A 10,785-nucleotide genomic window follows, 5' to 3' on the forward strand; every position below is an offset into this window, starting at 1 on the left:
CAAAATACTAAGGAGAATTAATTCATCCTTTGTTATGTAACTTGACCTATATTCGGCCACCTCTACACACACACACATTGATGATTCTCTTCCATTTCAACACACTACAACAACAACTAAACATGTTACATAGAATTTAATCCATCACTCCAACACAACAACACACACACACGGCCAAACACCATGCACGGCTCAACTTCAATCATGCATATTTCATGAATTTCATCCATATTTGCATACTACGACATACAAGCCGTCCATAATTCATAAAAACAAGATTAAAACTTACCTTTCTTCACAACTTCACAACTTGGCTAAGGTGGTGAATGATTAAAACGAATAGCTTATTGCTTCCAACAACACTCCCACGTTAATAAGGACCCTTCAATTAGTTGTTTTGCTAGAAGAAACAAATTTTTTGATAGCTATTTCTTGGTCTTGAATTTTTGCTCCTATGGCCGAATGCCTTGCCCCTTTTTTTCTCCAAGTCTCTTGATTTTTCTAAAAGAATGAAAGTGATGAACAAGATGACTAAGTCATCTTTTAATACCCATGTATAAGGATCCATGTGGCCTTGGCCCACATACCACATGGCCGGCCACTTCCCCTTTAATTCATGAAATTTTTATTTTCCCCTTTAATTCATTTTTGACCCCAAAGTTCTTTAATATTTCCATGCCAATAAAGTCATGCACAACTTATGATTTTAAAACAAACAAAAATGTACTTCGTATCCCGGAATAGTCTTGCCCCTAACTTATCGATAGACTTGGGATTGTCCCGATGTACAAAATACGGGATATAACACTTCGGTTAATGCATGCTTCAGATATTGAATCGGTAGTGTTAGCGTCCTATATATTGCGGGATGTTGCGGTTCATTAGTACACGGTTTAGATGGCTTCACGGGGAGCCAATGCACCTCCCCCGATATGGCAAGAATTTGTGAATGCCTTCTTCCGACATTAATTGCCTCCAGAGGTTCGGCGGGATAGAGCCGATAAGTTCTTGAATCTTAGGCAAGGAAGTATAAGTGCCTTAGAGTATAGTCTCCACTTCAATTTTTTGGCTAGGTATGCTCCGGCCCTGGTAGCGGATATGGGTGACCGAGTGCACCGATTTGTGAGAGGCCTAGGGCCACATTTGATGGATAAGTGCTTGACTGCGTCTCTTCAGGACAATATAGATGTTTCACGCATTCAAGCCTATGCCCAGAATCTGGAGGAGAGCCAACAACCGCAAAGAGGTGAGCGGGAGTTTGATAAAGGTTATAACAAGAGGACTAGATCTTCGGGTCTGACTAGTGAGTTTAGAGGCAAAGACAGCAGTTTTCTAGGCATTCAGGCCATTCTATGATTAGTGTGCCTCCACGGTTTACAGGCCAGAGATTTGATAGATCTACCTATTTCAGGCTGAGTCAGAGTTTTAGGGCTTCAGGTTCTCATTTCAGAGGTGACTCGAGTCAGGCAAGGCCACCCATGCCACGATGTTCTCAGTGCGGGATGTCACATTGGGGCCAGTGTCAATTAGGCTCAGATGTTTGCTATACATCTTGTCGGCCAGGTCATATCATGCGTGACTGCCCCTCGAGTGGTGGTAGGGGTAGGATCTAGCCTTCAAGGTCGGCAGCCGGGTCTTCATCATCTATACGCCCTTCGGGGCAAAGCTTTCAGACTCCAGTTAGTCGCGGTAGAGGTACAAGAGGAGCTCCCAGTTCTAGTGGTCCTCAGCACCGTATTTATGCTTTGGCTGGATGCCAGGATCTTGAGTCCTCCCCTGATGTCATCACAGGTATATTATCGGTATTTTCTCATGATGTATATGTTTTGATAGATCTCGGCTCCACACTGTCATATGTTACTCCATATAATTCGGTTCGATTTGGGGTCAAGCCAGAGTCAATCAAACCTTTCGAGGTATCGACACCCGTTGGTGAATCGGTAATAGCTAGCCGTGTATATAGAAATTGTATAGTTGTGATTTGTGATCATCGTACTATGGCTGATTTACATGAGTTGAAAATGGTGGACTTTGATGTTATCATGGGCATGGATTGGTTGGCTTCTTGCTATGCCAATGTTGATTGCAGAACGAAGGTGGTTCGCTTCCAATTTACGGGAGAACCAGTTTTGAAATGGAAAGGAAACACAACGTCTCCGAGAGGTAGGTTTATTTCCTACCTCAAAGCAAGGAAAATGATTGCTAAAGGTTGCATTTACCATTTAGTCCAGGTTCATGATATAGGAGCCGAGTCGCCAACTCTTCAGTCTGTCCCCGTGGTGAATGAGTTTCCGGATGTATTCTCGGGTGAGCTTCCAGGCCTCCCTCCTGAGCAGGAGATTGACTTTACTATTGATGTGCTATCAGGTACTAAACCTATATCCATCCCTACTTATAGGATGGCTCCCGCAGAGTTAAAAGAGTTAAAGGAGCAATTGAAGGACTTGCTTGAGAAAGGTTTTATTAGACCTAGTTATTCCCCGTGGGGAGGACCCATGTTGTTTGTGAGGAGGAAAGATGGCTCCTTGCGAATGTGCATTGACTATCGGCAGCTGAATAAGGTGACAATCAAGAATAATATCCGCTTCCAAGGATTGATGATTTATTTGACCAATTGAAGGCGCCAATTGATTTTCAAAGATAGATTTGAGATCCGGGTATCATCAGGTGCGAGTTAGGGAGAAAGATATCCCTAAGACAGCCTTCAGAACTAGATACGGCCATTTTGAGTTCCGGGTAATGTCGTTCGGGCTAACTAATGCACCGGCAGTATTCATGAATTTGATGAATCATGTGTTCAAGCCCTTCCTACATTTATTTGTGATTGTGTTTATTGACGATATCCTGGTATATTCTAGGTTCGAGGCAGAACATGCGGATCATTTGCGTACCGTTTTTAGAGTTCTACAAACTCGAGAGTTGTTTGCCAAATTTTCTAAGTGTGAATTTGGTTAAATTTCGTGACCTTTTTGGGGCATATTATTTTAGCCGATGGTATTCGGGTAGATACCCAAAAGATTTAGGTCGTGAAGACTTGGCCAAGGCCCACAACACCTACGGAGGTTCGTAGTTTTCTGGGCTTAGCAGGTTATTACAGGAGATTTATAAAAGGCTTTTCTTCTATTTCTGCACCACTCACGAAGCTGATCCAGAAATCAGCTAAATTTCAATGGACAGATGCTTGTGAACGTAATTTCCAAGAGCTAAAGGATAGATTAACTTCTGCCCCAGTCCTGACACTTCCAGAGGGATCGGAAGGTTATGTTGTCTATTGTAATGCTTCAAGCGTTGGGTTAGGCTGTGTGTTAATGCAATATGGTAAGGTGATTGCGTATGCTTCAACACAGTTGCGAAAACATGAGAAAAACTATCTGACCCATGATCTTGAATTGGCTGCAGTGATTCATGCATTGAAGATGTGGAGACATTATTTGTATGACGTCCATGTTGATATTTATACAGATCATAAGAGCCTCCAGTACATTTTCAAGTAGAAGGAATTGAATTTGCGGCAAAGGCGACGGTTGGAGTTATTGAAAGATTATGATGTTAACATCCTATATCACCCCGGGAAAGCAAACGTTGTGGCTGATGCTCTTAGCCGTAGATCTATGGGAATTTTATGTGATGTTCAGTCAGAGAAAAAAGAGTAAGCTCATGAGCTCCAATAGTTAGCTAGCCTAGGAGTTCGAGTAGTGGACTCAGGCAGTGTGGGAGCTATCATTCAGAATTCGGCGGTCTCGTCGCTAGTAGTTGAAGTGAAAGAGCGTCAATACGAAGATCCCATGCTAGTTCATTCTGAGAAATACACTCCCTAAGAAGGAGAAGTCATCATTTGAGATTTCTGGAGATGGATTCTCCGATGCCAAGGCAGGTTATGTGTTCCTAATGTTGCAGGATTACGCCACCAAATACTGAGAGAAACCTATTGTTCCCGTTATTCTGTGCGCCCAGGAGCAACGAAAATTTATCATGATCTTAAATCTATATATTGGTAGAATGGAATGAAGAAGGACATAGCGGAATTCGTGGCCCAATGTCCTAATTGTCAGCAAGTGAAAATTGAGTATCAAAAGCCTAGTGGATTGTTACAAGCTATAGAAATTCCAAGTTGGAAATGGGAAGTAATTAACATGGATTTCATCGCAGGCTTACCCGCTCCCGGCATAAGTATGATTCTATATGGGTGATTGTGGATAGACTTACGAAGTAAGCTCATTTCTTACCGGACAGAACTACATATGTAGCAGAAGATTATGCAAAGCTTTATGTTAAAGAGAGAGTGCGACTTCATGGTGTTCCAGTATCTATTATCTCCGACAGAGGGACTCAATTTACAGCTTATTTCTGGAAAAATTTCCAAGAAGGTTTGGGTACCCAGGTGAGCCTTAGCACAGCATTTCACCCACAGACTGATAGACAAGCTGAACGTAACATCCAGACCCTTGAGGATATGCTACAGGCATGTATATTTGATTTTGGAGGTAGTTGGGATGATCACTTACCGCTTGCTGAATTTGCCAATAATAACAGTTATTATTCTAGTATCCAAATGGCCCCGTATGAGGCATTATATGGGCGAAAGTGCAGATCGCCAATTGGGTGGTTCGAAGTAGGAGAGGCTAAATTAATAGGACCAGACTTGGTCCAGCAAGCTATAGAGAAAGTCAAGCTTATACAAGATTGATTATTAACAGCTCAGAACCGTCAGAAATCTTATGCAGATAATTGTCGAAGGGACTTAGAGTTCCAAGTGAAAGATTGGGTATTTTTAAAGGTGTCGCCAATGAAGGGCGTCATGAGATTTGGTAAGAAGGTCAAGCTTAGCCCCCTATACATCAGACCTTATAAGATTGTACGCAAGGTAGGCCAAGTGGCTTACGAATTAGATCTACCTCCTGATTTGGAGTCAGTCCACCCAATTTTCCATGTATCAATGCTTCGCAAGTGCATTGGAGATCCTTCCAGAATTGTACCAATAGATGATGTCCAAGTTACCAAACAATTGTCTTATGAAGAAGTCCCCATTGTCATTCTAGATAGGCAAGTACGAAAGCTCAGAACCAAAGATGTAGCTTCAGTTAAAGTTTTATGGAGAAATAAAAGTAGAGAGGAAATGCCTTAGGAAGCAGAAAAAGACATGAAGTTTCGATACCCGCATTTATTTTCACCCCTAGAAGAGACTGTGCAGAACACCATTATCCTCGGGTATGTAGTGCTTTCTTTAATGCTTTCCTCGTCGTGTGTGGCCATGGTTATTGATTTTGTTATTGTAGCCCTGTGATGCGATGTATTTTGGGTTGCTGTGTAGGATGGTAGTGCCATATTATAGGGAAAACTCTAGCGAAATTTTTATAGAATCCCCAAGAACCAAACATTCGAGGACGAATGTTCCTAAGGGGGGAGGAATGTTACACCTCGGAAATTTTGGATTTGTTGCCTTGTGTATAGGCTAATGTGAGCTTAAGGTGATTATGAAATCCTTACAAGATTAAGGGAATTATTAGATAGCTTAAAGTGCGTAGTATAAGATTTTGAAGTCATATGAATATGCAAATTTTAGTTTGTTGAAGGAAATGAAATGTAAGTCATGTTCGAGAAGGTTTTCACTATGATTGAGCTAATATATATTTGGTGATTTCTTGAGGGGCTGCTATAGGGCCTATTGTATGGTTAGTGAAGTGTTAAATAAGTGCCAAGAAGGTTCCACGAGGATTGGAAGTCAAACGAATCAACGAGCGAAAGTTTCGGATAACTGTGAGTTATACGACCATTTATACGGTCCGTATAACTTTATACGGTCCGTATAAGGAGGTTCCGTATAACATGACCTTTACAGAAAGGGATATTTTCATGGTGGTGTTATACGGTCCATTTATACGGATCGTATAAGTCCATCGGGCATATTTTTTATTTTTGTATAAATAGATGACCCTTATTCTTTTATTTCATTTCTCACATTTCCACAAGTCTTGAGAGCTCCAGACCCTTCTCCAAGCATACTCCACTCCAACTCAAGAGAAAACAAAGATCAAGCGGCAAGAATCAAGGTACCCATGTGATAGAAGTCTTTCTAGGGTTAGTAGGCTACAAGAAATTCTTGGATATTGAAGCTAGGGTTTCCATATAAGTGGATAGCTGCTCCAAAGCTCATTCCTATAAGATAAAAGGTTAGTTTTCATGCTTATTTCATGTTATCATGAATGCTTGGTTGTTGAACAACTTGGGTAGAAGAAGAAAGTAGAAAATGAGGTCTAAATGTAGCTTTTATGATGTTTCTGAGTAGTAAGCTAACTTGAGTCATGATTCTTAGTATGATATGGGTATAATTGTCACACCCCGACCTCACTAGGGTGTGATGGGCACCCGACTCTCCTCATAGTCGAGCGAACCCTTAAACATTCGCATAATAAAACCTGCCATTTCGAAAATTTCTTAAAACATGGAACTTTTCAAACAATAATCATTATTTGGAAATACAAACTCTTTTAACATTTACAATCTATTCGCACTTCCCGACGCACTATCCACGTGACACCACCGCAAAGTCTCTAACATACGCTCGAAAACCATGACACGAACACTTTGACTCGCAACACTCCGAACCGAGGCGGAGCTCGCCAATCCCGCGGGGACAACTTCTAACAAGTCTTCTCTTCATCCGGGTGTACCCGCGTGGCATGAAACGCATCCCCCGAAGAAGGAGGGTCATGACGAATATGTACCGAGCATGTAAAGCATTACTAAAGCGTAAATCGAAAAGTACAAGAAAGCAAGTTTAGGTTACCCGACATGAATTAAATATTTAACTAAAATAGTCCTTCTTGACGCCGCTTCCGCACAATAATAATGATGGCCCCTTCGGCATTGCCGCTTCGGCATAATGATAATGATGATAATAATGATAATACTAGTAATAATAATAGTAATAATAATAATAATAATAATAATCCCCTTCGGGTGTGCCGGTCCAGCATACGTCTATCCTGGCCCCATCGGACATGCTGGCCCCGACGTAAAATGATGGCTCCTTCGGGCATGCCGGTCCGACATACGTCTATCCCGGCCCCATCGGGACATGCCGTCCCCCGCATAGTCCTAGCCCCTTCGGCATGTCACTCGCGGCATACGGCTACCCCGGCCCCATCGGGCATGCCACTCGCGACATAATACTAATCCTAGTTCCTTCGGGCATATTAATAATAGTAATAATAATAATAAAATACCGCACCCCCTTCGGAGTGGTTTTTAAAAAGTTTTATAAAATATCACACTCCCTTCGGAGTGGTTTTGTACGCACCCCCTTCGGAGTGGTTTTAGAAAAACCTTAGAAAATAATATATCACACCCCCTTCGGGGTGGTTTAAGAAAGCTTTAGAAAATAATATATCACACCCTTCGGAGTGGTTTTGAAAAGTTTAAATAATAAAATGTCACACTCCTTCGGAGTGGTTTTGAAAGATTTAAATAATAAAATATCACTTAATGGAGTCATCTATGAAGTTTCAAGACAATTCGATCACATCCGCAAGTTACGGGCGTTTGAACATTTTCCAACAAAATATAAAGATTCTAGTTCAATCGCACCGAATGAATAGTGCTCAATTTCGTAATCGACTTTCGATGGACAATAACCCCCGAGGCTCAAATTCAAGCCTAGTATACCTAGGACATGCCAAAAGAAGGAGAGGATAGCTTCACATACCTTTCTTGTCCTTTACGCTTGCCAAAACTCCAATCCCGTTTCGTCGTAAATCCGCAAATGGTCATCCTTACCAAGCACTATTCATGCAAGTTGACATTTCAATCTTTGGTTTCCATTTGGCTACCGAAATTTCGCAAAGACTTCCCCGTAAATGCATCATCCCGAGAATATGGCTCGGCCCAAATCAACATCAACAGCAATCCGGGAATTCAACCCGGCCAAACTATCAACAATACCAACAATACAAACCATCCATTCAAAATACATTATAATGCCAGTAACTCTTCTTCAAGTATTTCAACAACATTCCACTTGTATTCAATTTAGCTTCATATACTTAAACTAACATCAATGCTTATATATTCAAGTAGGGATCCGAGGCCATTCAAACATGATTTAAGAACGTTCCAAGTAATCCACACAATCTTCAAGACAACTCCAACAATAGGTCATCTTACCCAAATCTTCCAAGGCCACAAGGACATTGCCAACACCATTCCTTCTTCCGCATTCATAAATTATATCAACGATACATACATTTACAACTTCATTTCCATAAATTCAAGGAACCATATGAAGATCACATTATCTTCCAATTCAGCCCACACAACTATAACCTTAACTTGGATTATCAAAGCTTCATTTTATATCGTAGAATTCACAACGACATCACCCAAAACATGCTAAGTAAAACTAGTTCTCCCTTGGCATACAAAGCAGCCCATACGGCCAACTTCCATCATACACAACTTCATGACTTTTATTCATCTTCTACACGTTACAACAACACATAACCATGCTAAATTCAATTAGTTCATCACTCCAACACATTACACATAACACACGGCCATAACACCATATATACGGCCAACACAACTCACATCCTATTTTCATGAATTCCTTTCATTTCTACATTCCACAACATGTACAAATCATTCACAACACATGAAAAATAAAATTGAACCTCACCTTTCCTTTCTCCTTCTCTCGGCCAACTTGTGTTTTTTTGCATGAAAAGAGTGCTTTTCTTGCTTCAACAATCACTCCATGGTGTAGAGGACCTCTTAATTAGTAGAAAGACATGAACACCACAATTTTTCATGATCAATTGATATAGGGGCTGTTCGGCCAGCTCTTGCTTTGGCCGAACCCCTCTCTCTTTCATTCTTCAACTTTCTTGTTCTTTCTTATTCTTTCTCTCTTGTTTCTTCCATAATGAACACTCCCCTCTTATATATATATATATAAGTATCACATGACCATGCACATGCCTCATCTTTATTTCCAATTTCTCTAGAGTTTTCTTGACTTTTCTTTCTTTTTCTTGAGATTAATCCACCTTATAATTTAGCACATGGAAATTAATTAAACTAAGTGGGCTTGGCCATGTAGTTGGCCGGCCACCCCACCTCCTTTGGGCCTAATTTTCCTCTTATTCCTTTGAGCCCAATTGGTGAAAATTCTTGTCTTGTAATTCCCGAAACAAATTTCCAAAATTCTAATTTTGCCCTTGGCCTTTTCCGATATCTCCACGTCAATAGTTCCTTAACTTCCCATGTACATTGAAAAAAAAATCCAAGCAAAGCCTTATTTCTTACAAATCACACTTATGTCCAAATTTCCCGAATGTGCAAAAACACGGATGTAACATCCTCCTCTTTAGAACATTCGTCCTCGAATGTTCAATCGATCTCCGGGGTGGTATGATACTCCGGGAGGATCCCTTCTTATAGTCGTCCTTTTTCTTCATACTCATTCTTGTTAAGTCCGACATGATATATTCTCCCCCCTTTAAGGGGCTCCTTATACGCCAACAAATCCTCACGTTGGGATACACGTGTTCACTAATTTAATCACAATGAGGCATCATACGCATTCATATGTGTATACATAGTCATTATCAACTAATCCACAAAATGCTTCCAAACGTAGTTCAAGCCTATCCTAATTCCAAAGCCGTAGCGTACTTTCGTCTCTTCTCTAATCTCGCTTTGTCGCATGCTAGGTGGCTCCTTTTATAGTCTCCAACCATCTTGTACATTCTATTTTCCCATTTGTCTCTTGGATCGACATTTGTGGAAATTTTGGCATACTTCCCAGGGGGTCACCCATCATGAAATTGCTCCCATCTGAGCACGCTTAACCCCGAAACCTTGGTGGAATTCGGTGCCTTAATGCTGATATAATCACGTACGCTTTCTCATATGGCCTTTAGTACACGATCTGGAGCCGCCACAGTTTTACAAATTCCGAGGCGTGCTCGCAACACGTCCTTTCTCTTGCAATTACCATTTTGCCCTTTTCGATTCCTAATGTGCACCTTCACTTCCATTCTCCCGACTTACATTTCAGTAGTACTTCAATGTTCTTATCTCATTCAACATGCCTCGTCCGCACCGTTGTTTACCATTGTACTTTGTAATCGTTGGATGCCATAGGTCGCTTTCTTTCGCCGACGTCGTCCTTTAACCGAAATGAAGGTTAGTACAAGGGACTTCATGTCCTATGACTCGGGCTCTATCGCACGATCTTAAATATGAAAGAAGGTCAACAATTCTTAGATATGAAAGAAGGTCACAATCCCAGATGCCTCGTAGCCTCTGTTTATAAACGTGGCGCGCAACACACCATAAACAAGACTCTACCCGGACACGACTTTGCGTACGACCCCAGGACGTAGACTCGCTTCCGATACCACTTTGTCACACCCCGACCTCACTAGGGTGTGATGGGCACCCGACTCTCCTCGCAGTCGAGCGAACCCTTAAACATTCGCATAATAAAACCCGCGATTTCGAAAATTTCTTAAAACATGGAACTTTTCAAACAAGAATCATTATCCGGAAATACAAACTCTTTTAACATTTACAATCTATTCGCACTTCCCGACGCACTATCCACAGACACGGCTCGCAAAGTCTCTAACATACGCAAAAAACCATGACACGAACACTTTGACTCCGCAACACTCCGAACCGAGGCGGAGCTCGCCAATCCCGGGGACAACTTTAACAAGTCTTCTTCATCCGGGTGTACTGCGTGGCATGAAACGCGCCCCCCCCGAAGAAGGAGGGTCGCAC

This window comes from Lycium ferocissimum, chromosome 11 (assembly GCF_029784015.1).
Source record: "Lycium ferocissimum isolate CSIRO_LF1 chromosome 11, AGI_CSIRO_Lferr_CH_V1, whole genome shotgun sequence".
NCBI lineage: Eukaryota > Viridiplantae > Streptophyta > Magnoliopsida > Solanales > Solanaceae > Lycium > Lycium ferocissimum.